Below are 23,865 nucleotides of genomic sequence, written 5' to 3'. Positions count from 1 at the left end.
CTCAAGAGTCTCTGATTCAGTCTCTAAAAGTCTTCATGCATGGTGCTGTAAGGGAACGTGAACACTAGGAAATGTTCATTTGTTTTGGTGCGTGGGGAGTTGTGATTACAAACCATGTTCTTCCTGTGTGATTTGCTAACACATTTACAGACAGCATAAATATGAAACCCAAGGTATACCTCAAAACAGTGCAAGAGAGGCTGAGGTGATGGGGGTGGGGAGTGCTGGCTTGGCCTTGTGGGGCTGGGACACGTAGGTACACACTTCTTCAAGATGCTATCCTGTTTACCTCCGTGCATGTTCAAAAGTCCAAAGCAAATGAAGCCAAAACAAAAACCAGATGTGTAAAACGTAACAATAGATGGTACATTATGAACTATTGACTTAAGAGAAGCAAATATATACAAAACAGAAATGAATTTAAGGATCCCTTAACTGCGTAGGAAAAATAAAGTGCAGTGTGGTTCAGTGGTTAAGAACGTGTGCTTCTCTTAGAGAAGACTTGAGTTCAATACCCAGCACCCACGGCTAGTGGGTCACAACTGTCTGTAACTCCAGTTCCAGTGGGGATTCGACGCCCTCTTCTGGCCTGTGCGGGCACTGCATGCACACACATGCCTCCCCCACAACCCATCCAACCACAAACACACACACACACACAATTTAAAAGACGAAAATAATCTTTTTAAAAGGTCAATAAATATTTTTCCTTGTTTTCCCACATCCATGCTTCTGAAATGTAATAGCTTGCTTTCATAGGCGCTTCAGAGAATTAAAACTTTTATGTTACTAAAATCTAAGAAGAGTTAAAGGGGAAAAAATCCAAGGAAGGTTGGGTTTCAGAAATGAGCATAGCTCTAGGCCACCAATGGAAGGCCTGAGAACCAGCTGCAGGTGCATTGGTGTCTGGGTCAAACAAGAACGTGGAGTCCCCTGTTTAGCATCCCTGTATACACTCCAGGGTCAGAGCTGTGGTCTGAGCCTTGCCTGCGGGGGGAGCGGGGCATTCTGGACACTGTGAACAGGAAGGCTGGTGCTAAAGCAATTGAATCAAGCTCTCTGCTGGCAGCCTGAGGCGGCAGAGGTTCTAAATACTCTTCAGCTGACTCAAGTCCACCGCCAGAGGGAAGACTTCCGGTGTAGTGAAGGGAGGAGGGGTTTAAACACAGAGGAGCAAATGAGCGGTGGTCCACTCTGCTGTAACCTCTCCTGGGTAAGTGGAGAATGGAGCTGCCAGGGAGACATTAGGCAGCCACCTTTGCCCTGTTTGCTATGAGTCACTTGAGGGCATTTGGAGACAGTTGTGTCCAGTCTGAGTCATTTCTCTCTCAGGTGTGGCCGAGAGCCCAGCGGGGCCAAACTTTGGCTTTTCTGGGCCGAGATGAGGGCTCCTTTGGTTGTGGGTTTTTATCGAGTACATATCAAGTATGGGCTAAACAGCTGGTGTGAATAAAGGGTGGGAGGGGAAGGAAGGTCGTGGGTCTATGAGGACTGACCTCCTGCTGAGCCCTGGGCCGTGATCCAATCCCAAGTGACACCCAGCACTAACCCAGCAGACCAGATTCCAACCCCGTGCAACAAATCCTCTCCCGCTGGATCAGTGTCTGGCACCGGTGTCACAGAAGGACATTCAGCTAGTGAGTTGGGACAGAGATTCAAGCATAACTGTCAGGAGCTATGGCCAGCCACAGGGGCTAGGCTGAAAAGCACTGTGTTAACAGTGGCAAGTTCTGGGGAATTGGTTCACTCGGTTATTTTGCTCTGGCACTGGGTCTCTCCCAAAAGCATCCCCTCACGGGGCCAGCAGAAGCCTGTCATGCGCCACCACTAAGACTGACTTTCAGCCCTACCTGTGAGCTTTGTGCCTAAGTAGGCCTTGCACCCTGTGCTCCCTCTGCCTCAGTGTGACCCCACCTCTGCCTCAACCCCTACAGGCTTGCCCACTGTCCACCCATCTGCTCAGTGGTGCTGGTGGCTCCCTAGCACTGGGGTCCCCTTGGATCTGCCTTTTTGAAGAGCTTCCCACAAGGCGTGGCCTGACATCATTGCTGCTGCATAATCAATGATGTAGCCACTAATCAATGAAAGGTTGCAAGCACATCCCACCTACAGCTGGGAACCAGGCCTGATACAAAATTGTAAACTTACCTAAAACTTTGAGGTTTCTTGGGGTGGGGGGGGGGGGCGTGATTTTAAAAAATGACTTTTTTGGCCTGTTTTCTGAGCATGAACTTGGTGATGCTGTTGTGTTATAATGGAAAAGGGTTGAACAAATCTGGAATAAGCAAATTGGATTTATATAAAGGCAGAGTAAGGAGGCTAAGACCTGTGGGCTCAGAACTGGGACTATTTCAGATACGAGGAGGGCAGGACAAGGTAAGATGGACACACAGAGTCGCAGTGAGGAGTGGTAGGGCTGGACTGTCCTTCAGGGATGGGTTGCTGAGAGCTCTGAAGGTAGGAGGTGCTTTAAATATTTACCCATGGACTCTGTCCCACCAGAACTTGAAAGGGCTGGCTGTGCCAAGTGCGATCATTAATTGCAGGATTGGAGAAACATGGCGGCTCTGGGAAAGGCCCAGGAAATAATAACTGTCATTGGTTGGGGGGCTGGAGCTCAGGGCAGCAGCCGTTTATCAAGCAGTGTGAACGTGGCTCACTATATTTAACTGTGACATGGTAAGGTGTGTGCACCCGTGGGATGTCTGTGCTTGTGACTCGGCACTGACCCAGGCTCAGATTGACCCGTGAGTGGCTGAGCGCAGTAATCAGAGAGACAAACCTCACCTTTGTCTGCTTCACGCTCGAGAGCTCCTGTTTATCTCCCTTCTTGAAAAGATGCTATGTCCCAGAGCAGTAGAGAGGCCCTTAGCGCCCTAACTTATGAAATGCTGGGTGTCTCTATTCTGGCCCAACCAGTCCCTTCCACCAGCAAGCATTCCAGGCCCCACCCAGAAGCAGCTCAGAGCCTTCTCTGTGGCCTCCGGGTCTGAGACTGTCTTCTTTGTGAATCAGTCTTTGCCGATCGATAGTAGTGAAGTTGAAAGGAATTCCAGTAATGCCAGGAGCATGAATCTAGACTTGCAAAGCTGCATTCAGGGCCAAAGAAAGCACAGGGTTGTCTATGGTACATGATGGCTGTTGCTCTGATCTCTGTAATTAGACATGTCCTTTGTGCAACCCACTGCAAAGAGGCTCCAAGGCTGTGTGAGAAAGAAGCCTTCCTCCTGCAGAGGGCACAGTGGTTCAAGCCTTCCTCCTGCAGAGGGCGCCGTGATTCACGGGGAGCCACTGAGAAGGGGCAAGAGTCCTTCCTGCAGGAACAGAGGAGAAGCCCAACACTATTCTGACATAGCAGCATGAGTTTGGCTGTGTGGGGAGTCCGGTTCAGCCCATGCTATGAGATCTGAGGTTAGGAGGCTGTCTTAGCAGGAATGGGACATTCTAATACAGACTCTCCCAGGACATCATCAGGGGAAATCTGGCGACCTCAGTGAGGGAGACGTAGGCCCTAGGACAGACTGGCAGCAGGAGAGGTGGGCAAGACTAAGTTACAGAAGTGCAATAATTAAGATGGGACACAGAATGCTGCCAGGGGCTTGTTGCTAGTGCTGAAAACGGGTCTTCCCCATGACCTTTATGGTGCATATCCCCACTTGGATTGTACAGGATAGGACGTCTGCAACTGTGCGAGGAAAGGGAGAAGGGACTGACCTTCAGGACTCCCTTGCAAGGGTTCTTTCAAACACAGTGGCTAGAGAGATGGCTCAGCAGTTAAGAGTGAACACTGCTCTTCCAGGGGATCCAGTTCAGTTCTCTCCCAAACAGAAAGACAGCCGGAAGCCACGCAGCCCCAGGGAAAGGGTCCCCATGTGCTAGAGAAGCCATGTGGGTAGCGGAAACCGGGATGTGCAAGTCTTGTCTTCACACCTGGAGAATATCCGGAGAGAGGCAACACCTCACAGGTGAGAAAAGAGGTTCAAGGCTCTGAGTTCATCTTTCTGACCCTCACGGGGCAAAAACAACCATAAAACTGCAAAAATAACACTTGCGGGGTAGCCGGCCGAGAGGCTGTGCTCTGCACGCGTACGGCAAATGTCTTGATTCTTAACCCTCCAGGGAGACTCAGTTCTTGACTTGTGGAGGTCCTGCATCAAAGGTTGAGAAGTGTATTATGTGGCTGGTGATGGAGGCTTCCTTCCTGACTGATGCAGTCTCCAGAGTGGGGTGGGGCAGGGGCGTGTGAATGCTCTTAAGTCTGTATACCCATGAGACATTTGTGGAACAAGAGTAGTGTCTTCCTGGGGTCCTCTGAGGAGAACATTTCCTAAGCATTACCTCATCCCAACTCCCGGAGAACTGACAGGATGCCTAAGATTTGCCTCCATGCCATTGTTCTAGGCCTGGCATCCCCTCTACATCCCCACTAAAGGGTCGCTCTCCACAAGGATATTTACAAGGCATCTCTGAACACACTCAGACTGGAAGGTGTCACTCCTCTTTCCTGGCAGTGAAACCCATTCATTTCCCATCCTCCCTGACAGTTCTGTCTCAGATAATAACTCCCCTCTTTTACCAAGAGAGAGAACCGGGTGGGTGAGATGGTTCAGTGGGTCAAGGTGCTTGCTGCCAAAGCTAAAAGCTTGAGTTTGAACTCCCAGGACCTCCATGGTAGGAGAAGAGTACCACCTCTGAAAAGTTATCCTCTGACCTATACAGCCATGCCACCGCACACCTAAATGAATAAATAAGTCAATAAAACAAATAATTAAATAATTGTAGTTTGGCATTTTTTCAAAAGAGGGAGCCTGACGTAGCAGTACTCTCTTGTAATCTCTCCAGTTGATAGCTGTGTGACTTCATACAAACTTTCTGTGCCTCAGTTTCCTCACCTGTAGAATGGGGACAATAATACTTAGCTCATAGAAATGCTTTGAAATTTAAAGACTTAAAAACTGTGCAAAGGGTTTTGAATTTTATTCGGCTAACAGTGGGTGTCAGCTTGTTCTACTCAAAACACTCAGGACAATCTATCCCACCCGTCCTTTGATTCTTCTTCCCTTATTTACACACCCAAATTCACCAGCAATTTCCATTCTTCCGATTCGAACCTCACCTGACTCTACGACTTTCGCGCGCGCGCGCGCGCGCGTGTGTGTGTGTGTGTGTGTGTGTGTATGTGTGCGCGCGCGCGCACGCGCACGCGTTGTATGTGTTCATTTGTTTGCACGTGTATGCATGAGCACGTGAGAGGTCAGAGGTTGGGGGAAGAGCTTGGATCACTGGGGTGTACTCTTAAGGAGACCCAAGGTCCCCAGCTTTTGCCATGAGATGCCATGCTGCTTTACCACGGCCTCAGGACGCAGCCCCACCTCTGAGGGCCCAAACCTCTGAAACAGCAGAATGAGTCTTCCCGAGGCTCCCACCCACTGCAGAACTGGATACCAGGTGGAGTGGCGATCTAGGCCGGCTCTCCTCGCTGAGTGCCACTCTGGCCGCCAGGTGGCGCTGCAGCACACTGGGGTGTTGCAGAGATGCACTTGTGGCTGCCTGAGTTCCGGTGCCAGCTGGCAGCATCCTCCGCCTAGGAGAGGATTCCCTTCTTTTCACTGTTCCCGTAGGTAGGCAAAGTTAGCAACGTAGAATAACCCTTCTCTTCTTGAAGGCTGAAAAAGAAAAGCCAGGAGCCCTTGGCATGGCCACCCTTGCAGGAGGCAGGTGTGGATGAGTCGCTTCCACTCAATGGGCATCCAGGACTAGAGTAAAGGGCAAGGACGGCTTGGAGACTAATCGCTGCCTGTGTGTAATGTTTAACCCAGAGCCGCAAGCTTCCATGTAGTAATAGTAATAGTCCTGAAGACGTCCAACTCTACCCTGGGCTGCCAGTGAACTGGCCTAGGACATGGGAAGTAGTGAGAATTTGAAGTCCATTGACATAAGTGTCACTAGCTGTACTATTGGCATTACCGCCACTGCCGTTTCTTTTCCCTGGAGGCAAGGGGAAGGCGTTTCAGGAATAACATTGGTTTATTCCTAGCATAAGAACCAGAGGAATGATAGTGCTGTGTGTTCTGGGCCACTTTTTTTTTGGTTTTTCTAGACAGGATTTCTCTGTATAGTCCTGGCTGATCCTGGAACTCACTCTGTAGACCAGGCTGGCCTCGAACTCAGAAATCCACCTGCCTCTGCCTCCTGAGTGCTGGGATTAAAGGCGTGCGCCACCACGCCCGGCTCTGGGCCACTATTCTAATGTGTTGTGTCCTGAAGTATGCCCTGGGAGAATGCCAGGATCAAGGCATGCATGCAGTTCCGATATCGCCCACGAGGTGGCGCAGGCCCCTGCGCTCTGTCCTGGGATTACAGAATTGATTTTAGCTAGGCTGGGCCAGTGAGTTAAATCGAGCACTAGACAGGCGTTTGGGGTCGTAGGCAAGTGAAGAGCTGTCTCCGCCCCCCCCCCCCCCCTTGGATTTGAGTCTCACAGAACAGTCACGGAGACCATTAGTTTTCCCAGGCCTCAGATGGACCAGAAGTGGGTTCAGGAGGGTGATGGGGTGAGATGACACAGTGGATCTGTAGTCAAAGCTAGACCTTAGGGTCAACTTTTGCTTTGATCTCTTGGCTGTATACCGCTTACTTCCAGAGCACCATCTCTGGGTTCTGACGCTTCTGGATCCATTTATAGCCTTTTTGTCCCCTTCCTGAGCCCTGGCAGTTTCCCCTCCTCCCCCTCCTCCCCCTCCTCCCCTTCCTCCTCCTCCTCCTCGCCCTCTTCCCCCTCCTCCCCTGCTTGGCCTCTCTGGTCAAGTGAGTGAGCCCGTCAGAAAACAGTATCCTTATTAGTGTTGAGACCTCCAACACCAGACAAATCCTGCTGTAAGGAAATCCCCGCTCCCTCCCATTCTCAGAACCTGTGTCCTGGGACTTCAATTCTTTTTCTTAAGCGCAGTTTTGCTCTGAGCCAGAGGTGTCTCCTCCAGTTCTCTGAGCCTCAGAAATCCCAGACCTCAGGGCTGTCAATCACTATTTCTTTATTCAGCATACCTTTTGAGGAATCAGAATAGATTCCTCCACCCCAACCCCGTTGGGTAGCGGTGATGGAAGCTAGGGTCTTCTACATGCTGGATAAGCTACAGTCAGCTACAGCCTCAGGCCTTGACTAATAAAGATTGATTTATTTAATGTATGTGAGTACACTGTCACTGTCTTTAGACAACCAGATGAGGGCTTTGGATCCCAATATAGATGGCTGTGAGCCACCATGTGGTTGCTGGGAATTGAACTCAGGACCTCTGAGAAAGTAGCCACTGCTCTTAACCACTGAGCCATCCCTCCAGCCTGCGATTTTTTTTTTTTTTAATTAGAAAATGCCTCAATATCTTTATCTATGGGTAAAAGTTTACAGTCACTTGTCTGGGTACTTTTCTCTCGCAGCGTGCTCTTCCTTATAGAATAGAAGGTTGGCTGATGAGCCAAGACTTCCAGTCTGGGGGTTTTATTTTTTGCATGATGAAAGCAATGTGGTATCATGGCCCTGCTAGCACAAGGAGTGATCTCTGGGGAAATGAGTCACCAGCACCTCCCTCCGGGTGGCTGTCCTCCCCCACCCTGGGGACGGGATGCACTGTACAGGAGGGAATCTTTGCAAGGCATTAACAATCTGGAGACAGAATGCAGCAACCAGGCCAGCCTGGCCTGTTGTTTTCACGCTTTGAGGGAGAAGTGAGAAATGCAAACCGGTCTCTTCACCTTCCCCGCAAATACAGGGCAGCCTTGCGCTAAGTCTCCTCTGATTTCATCTCCCTGGACACAAGCTGCCCAGTCGCACAGAGTCAAATCCAAACAAAAGATGACCGTCCATGCAGCTCCTCGAGGACCGGGGTTCTCTGAGTACATCGAAAGCAAGGGGGTGGGGGTGGGAGGTGGAGGGGAGGGGGTTGGGGGTGGGGAGGGGCCACGCCCAAGTTCTCACTGTGTCTAGAGACCCCTGGTCACACAGGCGAGGTACAGTTCAATCATACCCCAAAATTGGTTTTAAAGTTAAATTAGGTGTTGGGGCTTCAGGAGAGAGAGAGAGAGAGAGAGAGAGAGAGAGAGAGAGAGAGAACGAGCGAGAGCGCACGGCTGTCTCTGGTTTAAGGGCGCTCAGCTTGCTAAGGCTGCAGAAACTACAGAGAATATGTTTCCTGGCTCCCTCCCAGGCCACGGTCTCCTCAGGCCCCACCACAGGACCACACCTCCCTGCACTGACATACTGCTAGGTGCCAGCCACATACCCAATGCTTTAGTTCCCACAACTATCCCAGAGTTCTTGTCTGCAGATGAAGGCCAGGCCAAAGGATGCTTCTATTTGTCACCTCCATCAGATTAGTCTGTAGGCAAGCCTGTGGGGGCATTTTCTTTTCTCTTTTCTTTTCTTTTCTTTTCTTTAAAGATTTATTTTATTTAATTTATGAGTACATTGCAGCTGTCTTCAGACACACCAGAAGAGGGCATCAGATCCCATTACAAATGGTTGTGAGCCACCATGTGGTTGCTGGGATTTGAACTCAGGACCTCTGGAAGTGTTCTTAACTGCTGTGCCATCTCTCCAGCCCAGGCATTTTCTTGATTAATGATTGATGTGGGGTAGCCCAGCCCCTCTCGGGGTGGTGCCCCTCCCTGAACAGGTGGTCCTGGGTTGTATAATAAAGCAGGCCGAGGAAGCCATGGGGAACAAGGCAACGGGCAGCATTCTTCCATGACTTCTGCTTCAGTTCCTGCCTCTGGTTCTGCCCTGATTTCTCTTGGTGATGGACTGTGACAGGGACGTGTTAGCCAAATAAACATTGTGCTCCACAAGTTGGCTTAGGTCTGTGTTTTATCATAACAACAGAGAACCAAACGAGGACAAAGGCTGGCAGACTGGCTCCAAGTCACAGTGTCACACTAACTGTGCTGTCCTTCACCTGGGTGTCCTGGGTATCTGGGACATCAAGCATGATGGTGGGTAAATGTGTAAACAGTGGAAGAGCCTGTCTAACTGCAGTGACTCACGGTCCACACCCTCGCTGGTCCATCATAACCTTCAAAGCTGAAAAGCCAGGGCAGGGCTGGGGTGTAGCTCAGTGACAGAGCATTTGTTTGACATGGGCCAAGCCCTCAGTTTAATCCCAGCACAGAGAGAAAAGAAAAGACCAGGACACCCAAGAACTGCTGTGTCCCCACCCCGCCTGCATCCCTTCTGAAGCTGTTTAAGCTGCTTACCATTCGTACCCTTCACCAAAGAATAAACTCCACAGTCATGAGCATAAACAGCGCCGTTCTGTCTTGTGGTCTAGAATGCAGGATAGACAAGCAACTAAGGACAGCCACAGGGCACCTCAGAATTTATTTTCTAAATCATGGAGAAAGAATCTCAGGTTGGTATTGTAGAGACAGAGACAGAGAACTCAAACATGCCCACTCTGTCGTGCCCTCTCATGACGGTGGCAGATGAGCAAGGGAGAAGCTCTGAGCCAAGTCTGCAAGAGAAAGTGGGGAACGAGAGCGAGAGCCTGTGCTGTGTAGAAAAATCCGAGGCAACTTGTTTCCTGGACAATGCTTTCCAAAACAGCCATAGGCCTTGACCACGGTGGAACAGTTCTAAACAGCATCCTAGAAACTGGGGCCGGAGAGATGGCAGTGGGTAAGGGGACTTGCTGCTCTTGTGGAAGATCAGGATTTGGTCCCTAACATCCGCATGGTGGTTCAAAACTGCCTGTAATCCCAGTCTTAGGAGGTCTGACTCCCTCTTCTGGTCTCCAGACATTTATTCCGAATACTTAACACGCAGGCAAAACACTCATACCCATAGAAATAAAAACTGAAAATTCATCTTTTTTTTTAAAAAAAGGAAAATTTAGAAACCATTAAAAATAAACTTGAGAGACTGGGATGTAGCTCAGTTGGTAGAGCGCCAGTCTAGCATGCAGGGAACCTTGGCTTCATCCTCCCAGACTACATGAGCTAGGCCTGGTGGCTTGTAATCTCCGGACTCAGGAGATAGAGGAAGGGGGATGAGTTCAGGGTCATAGGGGACTTCACAGTGACTTTGAGGGTAGCCTGGGATGCATGAGACCCTATCTCAAAACAAACAAGGGCCCAGGAAAATCTTGAAAGTTTTGTAAGCACACAGGTGGTATTGCATTTCCCCTAAGTGAACACTCCCTCTGGAAAGGAGAGGGAGTCTCAGGAAAGTCTTCATGTCTGGTAACAAATTTGCAGGATTTTAGAGTTCCACAGCCCCCTCCTGGCACCCCAGCTCATGGAGGAGGCTGGTGACTCTGCTGTGAGAAGAGACACTCCTGAGTGGCCTGCAGGTTGTTCAGAGACCAGGGCTTGCTGCTTTTCTCAAGCTGCCCCTCGTGCTGGGTGTTAGGGTGGGCTTTTCTGTGATGTGGTCGCTTTTGAGCCATCCTGCCCCTTCCTGTAAGTAAATCCTAATAAGATCTCATTGGATTGCTAGGCTGGGCTTCAGTGCAGTCAGGGATTGTGTGTGTGTGTGTGTGTGTGTGTGTGTGTGTGTGTGTGTGTGTGTGTGTGAGAAGTTTCAGCATCTAATCCAGGAGAGTCTCTCCCACAGCACCATGTGATGGAGATAATGTTATGGGGTCCTCTTAGATCTAACACAATGCAAACACCAGGTCAAGGCAGATGACACAAATGTATTGTAATCAAGCTGCTATTTGACCAATCAGGGCCACAGAACAGACTCAGAAGCAGAACTGTGACCCTGGGGCCAGAAATCCACACAGAATTTAAGCTTTTTAGCGATGAGGGCCTTCGTCTTGCCGTTGATCTGTGTCAATTCATACAGAATATAGGTTTTAGAATCCATCCAGTCAAATCCAGTCTCACCCCCTCGATCCTTTCTATAAGAGTTCTCATCCCATTTGTGAGGTAAGGGGCACTCACAGCCTAACTCCTACAACCACTGTTCTGGGACATGCTGCGGACAGAGAACCAAAGACCATCACCCTACGCACTGCATGCTAGTAAGCTGCTCCCTGGAAGCCACATACTGGACATTGGACAGGGTCGTCCAGGCTCACATTTCTCGTAACACTTAAAGGGCAAGGCCAGCAGAGAGTAGAGGAACAAGGAACACCTTATAGGCTGAGCTCACTGCCATGGAGTGGGAGAGGTGAAGAGATGAACAAGGAATGTGGCCCTCCGTTGGGTTTCTGGTTGCAGGCCTCAGAGATGTTCAAGGCAGCCTGGTTATGTCTTAGCCAGTTCACCATCCATCAGAGCTCTGTAATTCTCTGCTGTTGCTGTCACTTACATGGAGCCAAGAAACCAGTCCTCTCAGTAATAAAGTGCCTCGTAAGAACAAAACCATGGTGAGTCTGTAAATAACTAAGGTATGGAAAAACAGTGGAAACTGTAGGTCCTAAGGAATTCAGACCCTGCACCTAGATTAAATTAATTCAACTGTAAAACAAAGAGGGGGGGGGGCAAGGGGAAACTAATACTGAGCCAGAGGTGCCAGCCTTCTTTGTGGTAGCCTGTGTGATGTGGTTCTCTTGTTTTTAAAGCTGCTATAACTTCATTCTCTTAGATCCCACCATTTAAGATGTGGGTAAATGTTGCCAGGCTTAATGGTGTGGGCCTTTAATCTCAGCACTTGGGAGGCAGAGACAGGGAGATCTCTGTGAGTTTGAGGCCAGCCTGGTCTACAGAGAAAGTTCTAGGACAGCCAGGGCTACATAGAGAAACCCTGTTTCAAAAAATAACACACACACCAAACAAACAAACAAACGAAAGATGTGGGTTAATGTGCCTGATTAGTCTGAATGGAAGTGTTCTTCTATGGCACTGAAGAAAAGATTAAGGCAGAGGATGAAGCTGAGCAAGTTTTAATCAAGGAACCACTCTTTAAAGGACCTTTCCAGGATAACTGCTGACATGCGGATGCCACAACGAATTATACAAGACTCACAGGCTCTTAGGAGAAGGCTGAGCAGAACTTCTAACTGGAATTCTGTAGGTAGCAGCTCACATCCCATCACAACCAAGTCCTGATGGCTGGTCCTTGGGGGAAGGCAACATGGGTTGTTGTGTCCGGCCAGCAGATCACAGCCTGGGTTCTAGCCTGGAAAGGCATTTTGGAAACCTGGAAGAGAAGAGGGGCTAGGCGGTGAGAGAAAGAAATGCAGCTAAGACAGGCATTCTGATCAAAGCTCAATTTTACTGTTCTGCACGCAGTTATGAAGCAGGGGAAAGGGCCCCGATTCCCGCCAAATAATCTCAGAGTCCAGTATCAGGGTGACCACGTGTATGGCTCCAAACAGCAAAGCAGCAGGTTCCAGCAGTGGACGTGGCAGAAGGATTGAGCGGGAAGCTCCACCCCTGAGCAAGCAGGTTTCAGGCTGGGGGAGGGGAGACTACAATGGGTCAGTGTCTGCTCCACACACCCCTTGCTCCAGCACACAGGTGAAGCCTTAGGTGTGAGCACGATGCCTCACAACTGAGAAAGGCGAGGTCCCCAAGTGCTGTGCTGGAATCACCCAGCTGGATCAACTGGTCAACCAAGTGTATGTTTTAAAATAAATCTCACATGTGTGCATAGGTGTGTTTATCTGTGTGAATGTGGAGGTGTCGTGTTGTTGGCTGGTTGTGTAGATCAGGCTAGCTGTGCCATGAGCCTCTGGGAGGTTCCTGTCTCCACCTCCCATTTCCCCCATAAGAGCGCTGAGATTACAGATACAAGCATGTTGTTTAAATTAGAGGGGAAATATGAACCCAGGTCCTCATGCTGGTACAGCAAGTTCTACCCACTGAGACATCTCTCCTATACATATACATATATTCTCTTGATTTTAACAAGCTCAGATCTGCTCTCTCTGATCTGGGTTTGGTGAGTTGCACTTCAGCAAAAACAATATGAAATACTTTATTATCCAATTAACTGTTATCCTATACTATGCTAGGAATTCGGGAGAACAATTGTGTGGTAGAATATCCAGTCTAAGCTTGGAAATCAATTATCGAAACACAATTCTTATTTCCAGTTCTAATGCGGTGTTTATTATGTGCGATCAAGGACGAAACCAGCACTGATTCATCAACAAGCCCTGGGGGAAGCTCTTAGCCAGCTGGCGTGCCTGATGCGTGTGGAAATCCCTCCTTTCACTGTCAGAGGATTGTGTAAGGTGCTAACTTAATTACCAACGAAATGTATGGAAGGGAAAGTCCATGACCTCTATAATATTCCGGACAGGCAAACGCAAGCCAAAGAAAATTGGTTAATCTTCTAAATGCTGACCTGTTTTCCCCTTGAATAACCATCGGCTCAATGTTCAAGGGATTATGCAAATACGTTGTATCCTTTACCAGACTTTTTAAATGGTAACTTGCCCTAACTAGCAGCTATAATAAGGTCCAAAAATGGTTGAAAAGAAGTGCTTCCACCTTTTTCCTTCAATATCAAGGATAAAACACGGGGCCTTGCCCACCCTGAGTTGATGTTGCCCCTTGCGCTGCATCCTAGCCTCCAGCTGCGGCAGTAACTAAAGGGAATCAAGTCAGGACCTAGTAGCTTTGTAGAGATTTCTTTCTTAAATCTTATTTTTAAGTATATATGTGTCTATGTATGGGTATCAGATCCCTGGAGCTGGGGTTACAGATGGTTGTGAGCCACACGATGTTGGGTGCTGGGAACCAAACTGGGTCCTCTGCAAGAACAGCGCATGCTCTCAACTGCTGAGCCAACTCTCCAGCCCACGGGATCCAGCATATTTTTAAACTGCAAGTAAAACATTGCCACCTTATAATCTGCAAAAAGCATCAGAAAAAGAAAGAAAGGAAGGAGGGAGGGAGGCAGGGAGGAAGGAAGGAAGGAAGGAAGGAAGGAAGGAAGGAAGGAAGGAAGGAAAGAAGGAAGGAAGGAAGGAAGGAGTCTGCCTGGGAACAGAGGCAGACACAAACCAGAAGGTGGTATTAGAAATGGTAACTGGGCTGGCACCCACTGTAGGTGACCTACTCCAGGAATCATGGTCCCACTATCTATACCGAGGGTCCGATGATCAAAAGTGCACTGTGGAGAGACACTGGGAAAAGGCCAGACAGGACCAAGAACCCCACAGAGAGGAATAGCTAGCTATGGAGGCCAGCAAGGCTCAGGAGACTGCTCTGACTGTAGGAAGTGGGGAGGAGCCAGAAGAAGGCAGGCTGAGGACTTGGAGCTCCTCCTCACAGGTCCCCTAGTTTTTCCTCCTGCTGGCTCCAGCTGCCCCTGCTCCTCATAGAAGCTCTCCTTTGAGAGATGAGCCAGGGCCACTCCCTGGGAATGAATGAATGAATGCTCAGGTTTCAGTTTTGCCCTGACCTCAGCCTCAGCCTCTCCATGGCCTATCTGATAAAGTTACCAAATGTGAGCAATGACAGGTTCCTGGAGGAGAAGGCTGGAAATAATGGCCAATCCCAAAGGCAGTTTTTGAAAGTCCAGGACCTACTTTCTGATAACAGCACTTGAAAGCCACCTTGACTCCACATTGGTTGGGACTTTGCTACTGTTTATGGAGATTTGCAAAGCAGGCTGGGACTACAATATAAAAGCTACCCACCTTTCCATTTTTGGCTTCTGTTTTGTGACAGCCTCGCTCCATGGCCCAAGCAGGTCTTAAAACCGAGATGGTTTTAACCCAGCCTCGTAAAGAGCTGAGAGATTACAGGTGTGTGCTGCTCTGCCTTGATTTTAAATACGAAAAACATTAATTTTCTTCTGCTGTCCTTTTACGTTAAAGAAGTCTGTGTCATTGTAGGTGGGACTCTTGAGCCTTAGAAAATCGTTTTACTCCACGAACTTCACTTTAATCCTGTTGAGTGTGTCTTGGGCTGGGTTCAGAGCCCCATGCTGGACGGTGGTCTGATAGGTGCTGATGGCTTGGGTCATTGCCTTCACCAAGGGAGGGGACCTGGGCCTCCAGTCCAAAGACCTCATAGAAATAATGGGGCCTTGCCAGAAAGAGCAAGAGATGGGGGTGTGGTCCTGATGGCTGTCTTGAAGAGGAGTGTTGGGAGCCGCCCCCACATTCGCCGTCACAAGATGGCGCTGACATCCTGTGTTCTAAGTGGTAAACAAATAATCTGCGCATGTGCCAAGGGTATTTTACGACTACTTGTACTCTGCCTTTCCCGTGAACGTCAGCTCGGCCATGGGCTGCAGCCAATCAGGGAGTGATGCGTCCTAGGCGAAATATAACTCTCCTAAATAGGAAAGGGGTTTCGGTTTCAATATTGGGGTGGCTTTCGCTTTTGGGGCTGGGAGTTTGCGCTCCTAGCTCCTGAAGATGTAAGCAATAAAGTTTTGCCGCAGAAGATTCTGGTCTGTTGTGTTCTTCCTGGCCGGGCGTGAGAACGCTATTAAGAGAGGAGGTGTCTGAGCAGTTGATGTGTTCAAGCTTGGGGTGGTCATGGGACAGTGCAAGGGAGAGAAGGATGGGAGAAGGGAAGGGTAGCCAGCCATCACTGCCATAGAGCTCCACACACAGGATACCTTCTGGATGTCCAGGCAGAGCCACCGTACCTCAGAGTAAGGGAAAAAGGCAAAGGACCTGCTGGCCCTCCCTAGCCTTGGTTCTCACTGTAGGGCATTAGTTCCCACACGGCTCTCTGCCTGTTATGGCCTGGCCTCTCAAGGAGTTGATAGTAAAGTGAGATCCGAGCTCACGTTTCACCCACTCAGGTCTCCTCTGTGGGGCGCATGAAACAGGCAGGCCCCAGCGGGCTTGCTTTGTTTTCTGCTGTTGGATTGCCTGGGAGTGGGTAATTAATTACTTCTGGGCACTGAGAGGTCCAAGAGCATGGAGCTGGCCACTGGTGAGGGCCCTTATGTTCATCATTTCATGATGGAGGGCAGGGGGAACAAGAGAGGGCAAGACAGAGAGAAGAGGGAGCTGCACTGTATGCCATTCATTCATTCACTCATTCATTCATTCAGGAAGACAGAGCCCTTGCAACTTAATAACCTTTTGCTAGGCACCTCTCAGCTCCATTGCACTGGTGACAGAACGACCAATACGGGAACTGTGGGGGACACGCTCTAGCCACAGGAACAGTGCTCACCCAGAAGTGATGGTATCAGTCGCTGTACTGGAGACATATAAAGTGGACTTGGTTCCATGATGAGCTAGGTGTTGGGAGTGAAAGGCACAATTGCTTCCTTGCTGGTCTGTCCCAGCCCGGACCCCACTGCCATTTACAAAACACATGTGTGTTTCTCTAGATTGACATTACTCTGGCAGCATGAACCGATAGAGAGATTAGAGGGGTTTAAGTGTTCTCACTTTGCAAACTACCCCATGTTTCTACAAAGCTTAATGAAGTGTTATGTGACCCCATGGAAGCCACTTACCCCCTCTGAGCAATGGAAGCAGTTTCGTGAGACCCTGGGTCTTGTTATTATGTATAACACCAGATTCAGTGAAATCACCATAGCAACAGCACTTTTGCTCTCTAATGTACTGAACAAGGCAGGGGCTGTTCACCGTGCTCCCCATGCCTTCTGCATCCCTAGTCACTGGGCCTCTCCAAATGGCTCTGCCTCCTTTCTTTGACCCTATTAAGCTTGGTTCCAGTTGTGTTTCCAGTAGCCCTCCCTCCCTCCCGTTCCAGCCCCTAAATGCAAGTTCAGTGCTGCCCTCTACACCTTGAATCATTTAGCACCTGAGCAGCCTGCTCTTGGCGCTGTATTAGAGGGAGTAATCTTAACTACAACCTCTTGCCAGGATAGTAATTCCACAATAGGATCTTTCCCTTGCTGTGCTGAGCGAAGTCTCCGCAAGTGCCAACATGCCTGGAAGGAGAAGGCTTGCCTGGGAAGAGCTGATCCAACTGTCTCTTAGATTCGGCTTCATTTGTCTGAAAAGACAGGTGGGCTTGTCTGTGACTCCTCTCTCCAGCCCCCAGGATCCAGCAGGCTCTGGATCTCTCACACAGGTTCCCTCTCACCTCACGGTGACCTCTGTGTGGTAGGAAGGGCATCTCCATTTTTACAGTATAAGAGGTTTGAAGAGCCCAGCAAGTGGCTGTAGGCTAATTTTATGGCCAATGTGAAGCCAGCCAAAACTATTAACTGTGCCTTCTTGTTCCAAGTTAGTTTCTGTCCCTCTTCTTCCCTTTGTTTTGACCTGTTCTGATTCTCTTTGTTCTTGCCTTTCACAGAAGTGTGCATGCCTGTGTGCTAAGCAATGCTGTTTATTTAACTCGTCATATAATGCTGAAGCCTTGAGAGACTCATGAAGTCCACACGGCCACATTCTATCTTGAGGTAAGTTGAGGCCAAATGGATCTTTCTCACAGGCCAGAGGGCTTCTTGGAGCCATCACCTGCTTCCAGGTAAGGACGATCCAGATTCCCTTCAACTGACCTCATGTCGTGGGCTCTCTTTGTGGTGTGGATACCTCCATTCCCTGAGGTGCAGTGGCCTTTGTCTCTATTGGTGGCTCCCTTGAGGACTGTATGAGTTCCATTTCTAACTGTGAGTGCAATAGGCAGCGTCCAGAGCAGCAATAGGGTGGCTGCGATGTGGGATTCTAGAGGAGAATCAGAGATAAATCGAGGCAGAACATGGCTGTGTGACATGAATCCACCCCTCTTGCTCCTGTCCCTGATGGAAGCTCAGTCCAGTATGTGCTATGTGCTGGTGGAATTGGAGTTAATGGAAAGGGATGGGTCATGTGTGACTGAATAACTAAGATGTGGCAGGGGCCACCCAGAGCTCAATGTCATAAATGTTACACCATGAAGGTCTCACTAGACAAGAGGCTAATGGGGGCCTATGTCAGCAAGACATGACTCGCTTGAGCTACAGAGACAAGTCTTTCAAGAAGCCCTGTGCTTAGTTAGGTTTATATTAGCGTGATAAAACACCATGATCAAAGCAACTTGGGAAGGAAAGGGTTTATTTGACTTACACTTCCACATTGCTGTTCATCCATTGAAGGAAGTCAGCATAGGAACTCAAACTGGGTAGGAACCTGGAAGCAGGAGCTGGTGCAGAGGCCATGGAGGAGTGTTGCTTACTGGCTTGCTCAGCCTGCTTTCTGAACCCACAACCACCAGCACAGGCATGGCACTACCCAAGATGGGCTGGGCCCTCCCCCACCAATCCATCACTAAGGAAATGACTTAAAGGTTTGCCTACAGCCCAGTTGTATAGAGGCATTTTCTTAATGGAAGTCCCCTCCTTTCCGATGGCTTTAGCTTATATCAGGTTGACATGAGACTAGCCAGCACAGTCTGCTCGGTGTTCATTCCAAACCATTCTTCTTCTCATTCAAAATCAAGTCTGGGGCTGGTGAGATGGCTCAGTGGGTAAGAGCACCCGACTGCTCTTCCGAAGGTCCAGAGTTCAAATCCCAGCAACCACATGGTGGCTCACAACCATCCATAATGAGATCTGACTCCTTCTTCTGGAGTGTCTGAAGACAGCTACCTTCTTCTGGAGTGTCTGAAGACAGCTACAGTATACTTACATATAATAAAAAAAATAAATAAATCTTTAAAAAAAATCAAGTCTGTTTCTTCCATTATTACAGTGAGCGCATGTGTCAATGTCAGATATTCTAACTCATAAAACCAAAAACAATAGAAAAAGGAGCTTTGGGGGAGTCACGGGTGGCAGAGTATATGAACGGAGTCCACGGAGACTGTGGACAAAGCAGTCTGGGGAAATAAATTACCTGGTTGCAGATACTGGGACTGCGGCCAGAGGAAGGAGCTATTGCCCTGCAGAAACGGAGAAGAACAATTCCCCTGAGGCAAAACAGAGGATCACGTCAGCAAAGTCAAAATCACCCAGCCTCTTCAGGGATGTGACGTGTCTTTTGATTCTACTCACCCCCCCCCCCCCAAGCCACCTACTGAAGCCACCAACCCTGACCATACAGCAGTGGTGGCTTTCATCTTCAAGTGGTACAAAGCTGTCAGCACAGTTTACTACCCTCAGCCCCTCCTCCTCACATGAAAACCCATCTCCTGTCTGTGCCAAGGACACTCCTGCCTTTGACAGAGACCCAGCCCAGGCCTATCTTCTCAGGGAAGATCTTTCTGTCTATGCTACTCGAGCCATGTAGCTGAGCTAGAAACACATCCAGCCTTACCCATAAGCATCAACAAATTTTCCTTTTTATCAGCTGCCATGTAGATTTCAGAAAGCATTTTGCGTCTCATTTCACCCGACATCTGAGAAAATTGTTGCACGCCAGCTGAGCTGTAAGATGAACCTGCCTGTGATAAAGGGAGCTGGCTTAGCAAAGGCAGCAAGGCCAGCTGACTGGAGTTCTGTGTGCTGCAAGCTATTTCCACCGGGCTGGTTCAAGATCAACTCTTTGTTTTTGCAAGGACTATCGGATTGTCACCAAGAATCAAGCCCATGGTTCGTGACAGTTAATCAGCAGAGAAACCTATGATACATATGGAATGAATGAAACCAGAGATACATATGGAATGAATGGATTCAAACAGACGAGTCGGTATTTGTAATGCATTCAGGACAGACAACTTTGCATTGAACCATTAGCCTAAATTCAGTATTCCTAGCTCTTCCCAGATGGGCCTAGAATTCTCTTCCTGTATAGTGGGGAATGCTTTGCATAGAGAATGTTTAAGATCTCCAGCCTTGTGCCAATTAGAATGAGTTAGATACGCTACAGCATCAAACATTCCCAAATCCTAGAATGGATATAACACAAGTTTAATTTATTTTAGTTCACATGAGATCTTCTGTGGGTTCAGATGGGCAGACTTTAGGGCAACTTTCCTCGTGTATTGATTCTGTATGATGATCATTCATAGCTCTCTATAAGCACATACCTCTGTGAATGCCACAGCGGAAGAAGAACAATTAAGTGTGCCCCCCCCCCAGAAGTCACATGTGCCATATTTAAGTTGCAAAAGTAAGTCTCCTGACCACACTGAACTCCAAGTCAGCGTGTCAGTTATCAACTCCTATAAAATAAAAAACAAATGACCAACCAAGTTACAGTTTTGACAACACAGTTTCTAATTTTGTATGACTTGTGAGTCAGAAGAGAGCTCTTTCGCAGGATTCCCCCCCCCCCCCACACACACACACACAGACAATGGTATCTGGCTGGGGGATTAGTGGTTTGGTTGGCTCAGAAAGGCCACAATGTCCTTGTATGCCTGTGTAGCCCTGGCTGTTGACTGTTGACTGTTGCCTGGGTACCTTGATGACTTCTTATCCTGCAGCAGGCTCAGTTCACCTCCTTACACAAAGGTCCCAGGACAGTGTTTCACGAGGACAAAGCCAAAGAGCTGTCGAATCTCTCGAGCCTAGGCTCCAGAATTTGTACAATGCTGTCATGTTTTATTGGCCAATACTGGTAGCAAATCCAGCCCAGGTTCAAGGTTTATGGAGATGATTTCCGGGCGTAGTTACCCATACTACAGCCAGGCTTTGGCCTATTAAATCAGGCATGCACACAACCCATTCCTGTCACTCACAATCCACTGTGGACTCTGAATTAAATAATACTGAGTCATGGCTGCTGAGGAAATAGAGTGTGTTCCTACAAGCCTCTGGCACATAAACTAATCAACTCTCTAACCTTGTTTTCCATCTACTTAAGGCTATCTTATCTAATACATACCACGGATTTGTAAATATTGAACTCAGAGCCCACTGTGTGTTCAGCCCACTGAAGTCTCACCCCATCAGAGCGTACCGACATGCACTTCCTTAAAAGGCACACCATAGCATTTATGAGCCAAGGAGCGTCAACAACGAGCGCCATGTCACCCACTGTACTCCATGGACACTTGTTAACAAAGTAAGAGCTGGGTCAAGATGGCGAAATATCTCAAATTGTTTCCCACTCTACAGTGCCCCCAAAGACCACAGAAGCAGCGTGAGTCATGAGGACTGATTCTGAGATGACACATTCATTTTTGCAAGGAGATAAGCCCACAAATATGGAACCCACAAATAATAAGAATCAGGTGTACAGGGGGAAAAGATAATGGTGGGAAATACACTGTATTTTCTTTATTTGCTTGCCTTTGGTTGAAGGTTGGCACTTTATTTAATGTGACAGTTCGAAAAGTCCTGTAATCAGATTCTCCACCCACTTTGGGTTTGCACTGATTGCTATTTAGTCACTGTTCTGAGCCGGGATATATTCTCTCTTTCCCTCCCTCTCTCTCGCTGTCTCTGTCTGTCTGTCTGTCTGTCTGTCTCTCTGTCTGTCTGTCTCTCTGTCTCTTTCTCTCTCTCTGAGACCCCACAGAATTGAACCTAGAACCTCAAACATGCCAGACAAATGCTCTATGTCCCCAGCCCCTGAACCTGAGTACCCACTGTTAAGTGTACCCACTGAGGGCTCTGCCCAGTTAGCCAGCCTGGTGGCATGCTGATGACTCAGCTTTCCTGCTCTTGCTTATTGGCTGTGTATGAGTGCTGCAGCACGCCATGGACAGAAGCCGACCCTGGCTGCTCTGTTTTAGTCTTGCTTCCTTCCATTTGGAAGTCTGTATAAAAATTTGACCTACTTTTAGGAAGCCCCGAGGCCAGCAGAAATAAACAAACAAACAAACAAACAAACAAACTTTCTTACATGTCACATCCATCTGAGATACATAAAAGTTTGATAACTGACCTGAGGATACCCCAGACAGCACACAGTGACCCTAGGATGCAAATGGTGATCTGCCCCCAAAGCCTGTCCAGTGGAACGCTTTGCCTTGTTGCTGAAGGAACAGGTTTAGAAAGCTTAAATGGCTGGAGGTCACACAGCTGGCCAGGGCCGATCTGCCTGGACCCCAAACTCATCCTGTTCTCCACTGTTTGCCCAAGCCACTGATGAGCTGTCAGGAGGGAGGACAAAGGGTGGGCTGCAAGGTTCCGGCTGGAGCCCTTCACTCACACACACACACACACACACACACACACACACGCGCACACACACACACACGCGCACACACACACACACACACGCACACATGCGCTCACTCGAGTGTGCTGCAACAATGGTTATCTGAAGGTCAGCAAATGATAGGGATTCAAAGCATAAGCTTCAGAAAGACAGACATGGGGCCTTGCCTGTGTTTGGAGCAGGATTAAGGATCCTGTTTGATACATGCTGTGCGCTGCTATTATAAACCTACTAAGAGTTGCATTCCTGCTGGGTGTGGGTGACTCATGCTTTTAGTTTTGGTTTACAGACAGAGTCTGTCTCTCTTTTTTTTTTTCTTTTTTCTTTTTTCTTTTTTCTTTTTTCTTTTTTCTTTGATTTTTTGCGACAGGGTTTCTCTGTATAGCCCTGGCTGTCCTGGAACTCACTTTGGAGACCAGGCTGGCCTCGAACTCAGAAATCCTCCTGCCTCTGCCTCCCAAGTGCTGGGATTAAATGCGTGTGCCACCACGCCCGGCGACATGTGCTTTTAATCCCATCACTCGGGAGGCAGAGGCAGGTGGATCTCTGTGAGTTGGAGGCCAGCCTGGCCTTCATAGTGAGTCCCAGGCCAGCCAGATTGGACAGTGAAAGCCTGTCTCAATAACGAGCAAACAAAAAATGTTGCATCCAGTGGAGCTGAGTTCTTTCTGTTCATTTTCTCGATTAGCTCCTGGACCTGAGGCCCCTCCAGCCGGTCAGCGGATTCTCAGACCCTCCCACGCATAGGAGGCTCAAGATGGATGGAGCGCCAGTGAAACTCAGGTCTAGAGTTCCATGAGCCCACCTACGCGCTTCACTCTTTTTCTCTGTCAGTTCTTTTCCTTCACCCTGGATAACCCTACAGCTGATATCACCGAGAACTCAGTGTGTAGGTGCGCACTGCGATTACAAATACCAGATGAGCTTCCGGTTCAGCTGGGGCTCCCTGTCACGGTGCTCAGAGGACACACTCCAGAGAGGGTGTCAATGAAACTGTAGTTCTGATCAAACAGAAGCCCAATTGAAGTCTGCTCGCTAATATAGAGCATTCACAGCCACCCAGAGAGAACCCACTGTTCTGTGTGCAGTTTGAGTTCATTACAAAAACACAGGACTCGATTCCAGCAGCTGGAGTAATTTTAGCTCTATCTAATGGTGGATGTTTGAGGCACTAAACTCATGGTTGGACCTCAGGGTTCTCAAAGGGAGAGGCCATCTGCTCCTTACTTACTTCATAGTCGGGAGCCTCCCCATTGCAATGACAAGAGCTTACTCTTCAACTCTGGTACCCCTAAATGACTTGTTCTGATACCCCCTATACACATACCTGTGTATTGGCATTGCTTATGCATGTGCATGAACACATGTGCATACAGGGGGAGAGAGAGAGACAAAGACAGACAGAGACACAGGGAGAGACAGAGACAGAGAGACACAGAGAGAGTCCCAGATGCCCCTGTCTTCTCCTTGGAACATTTTCAGGCTTCCCCACAGATCTTTCTTGAACTGTTATACTTGGAATTTTCTTCTGTCCAGTATAATTAACAGATCTTGGATAAGGAAAAAAAATCAAGTTTAACTATTTTTAGTTAGCCATTTTAAAATTTTATTGAAATTAGCGTTCTGTAAGACAATTCCAATCAAACTGTGTCATCATCTCCTTTCTCCAAAGTCTTTAGGGTCAAATCCACTTGTGTTGGGCAGGGACCACTGGTTTTGAGGGATTCATGTTAAAAGAACCCTTGGTTGGTGGTGTGTTCACACAGTACTCCTGCATTAATCCATTGTCCTTAATTCCCCACAGTGGGCTGCCATTTTGATTTCTCACTGGTAGGGTCCTCTTCATATGACTCTGTGCAAATATTCCCATAGATGTCTATGGTGTACTGGCCCTTTGCTCCATCTGGGCATTCACATGTTTGAAATATAAAACACAGACTTTTTA

The 23,865-nt window shown here is 48.5% G+C and overlaps 1 long non-coding RNA gene across 1 annotated transcript; it reads left to right on the top strand.

Annotated features, from left to right (window-relative positions):
• The first annotated feature begins 1,143 nt into the window (after positions 1 to 1,143).
• Gm30568 lies at positions 1,144 to 23,314 on the top strand. The gene is made up of 3 exons (XR_373631.2): positions 1,144 to 1,213; positions 17,188 to 17,293; positions 22,609 to 23,314. It is a non-coding gene; the product is annotated as a predicted gene, 30568 (long non-coding RNA).
• Positions 23,315 to 23,865: the final 551 nt, after the last annotated feature.

The sequence above is a fragment of the Mus musculus genome, chromosome 1, assembly GCF_000001635.26.
Source record: "Mus musculus strain C57BL/6J chromosome 1, GRCm38.p6 C57BL/6J".
Classification (NCBI taxonomy): domain Eukaryota; kingdom Metazoa; phylum Chordata; class Mammalia; order Rodentia; family Muridae; genus Mus; species Mus musculus.
This window is presented reverse-complemented; position numbering and strand designations above follow the sequence as displayed.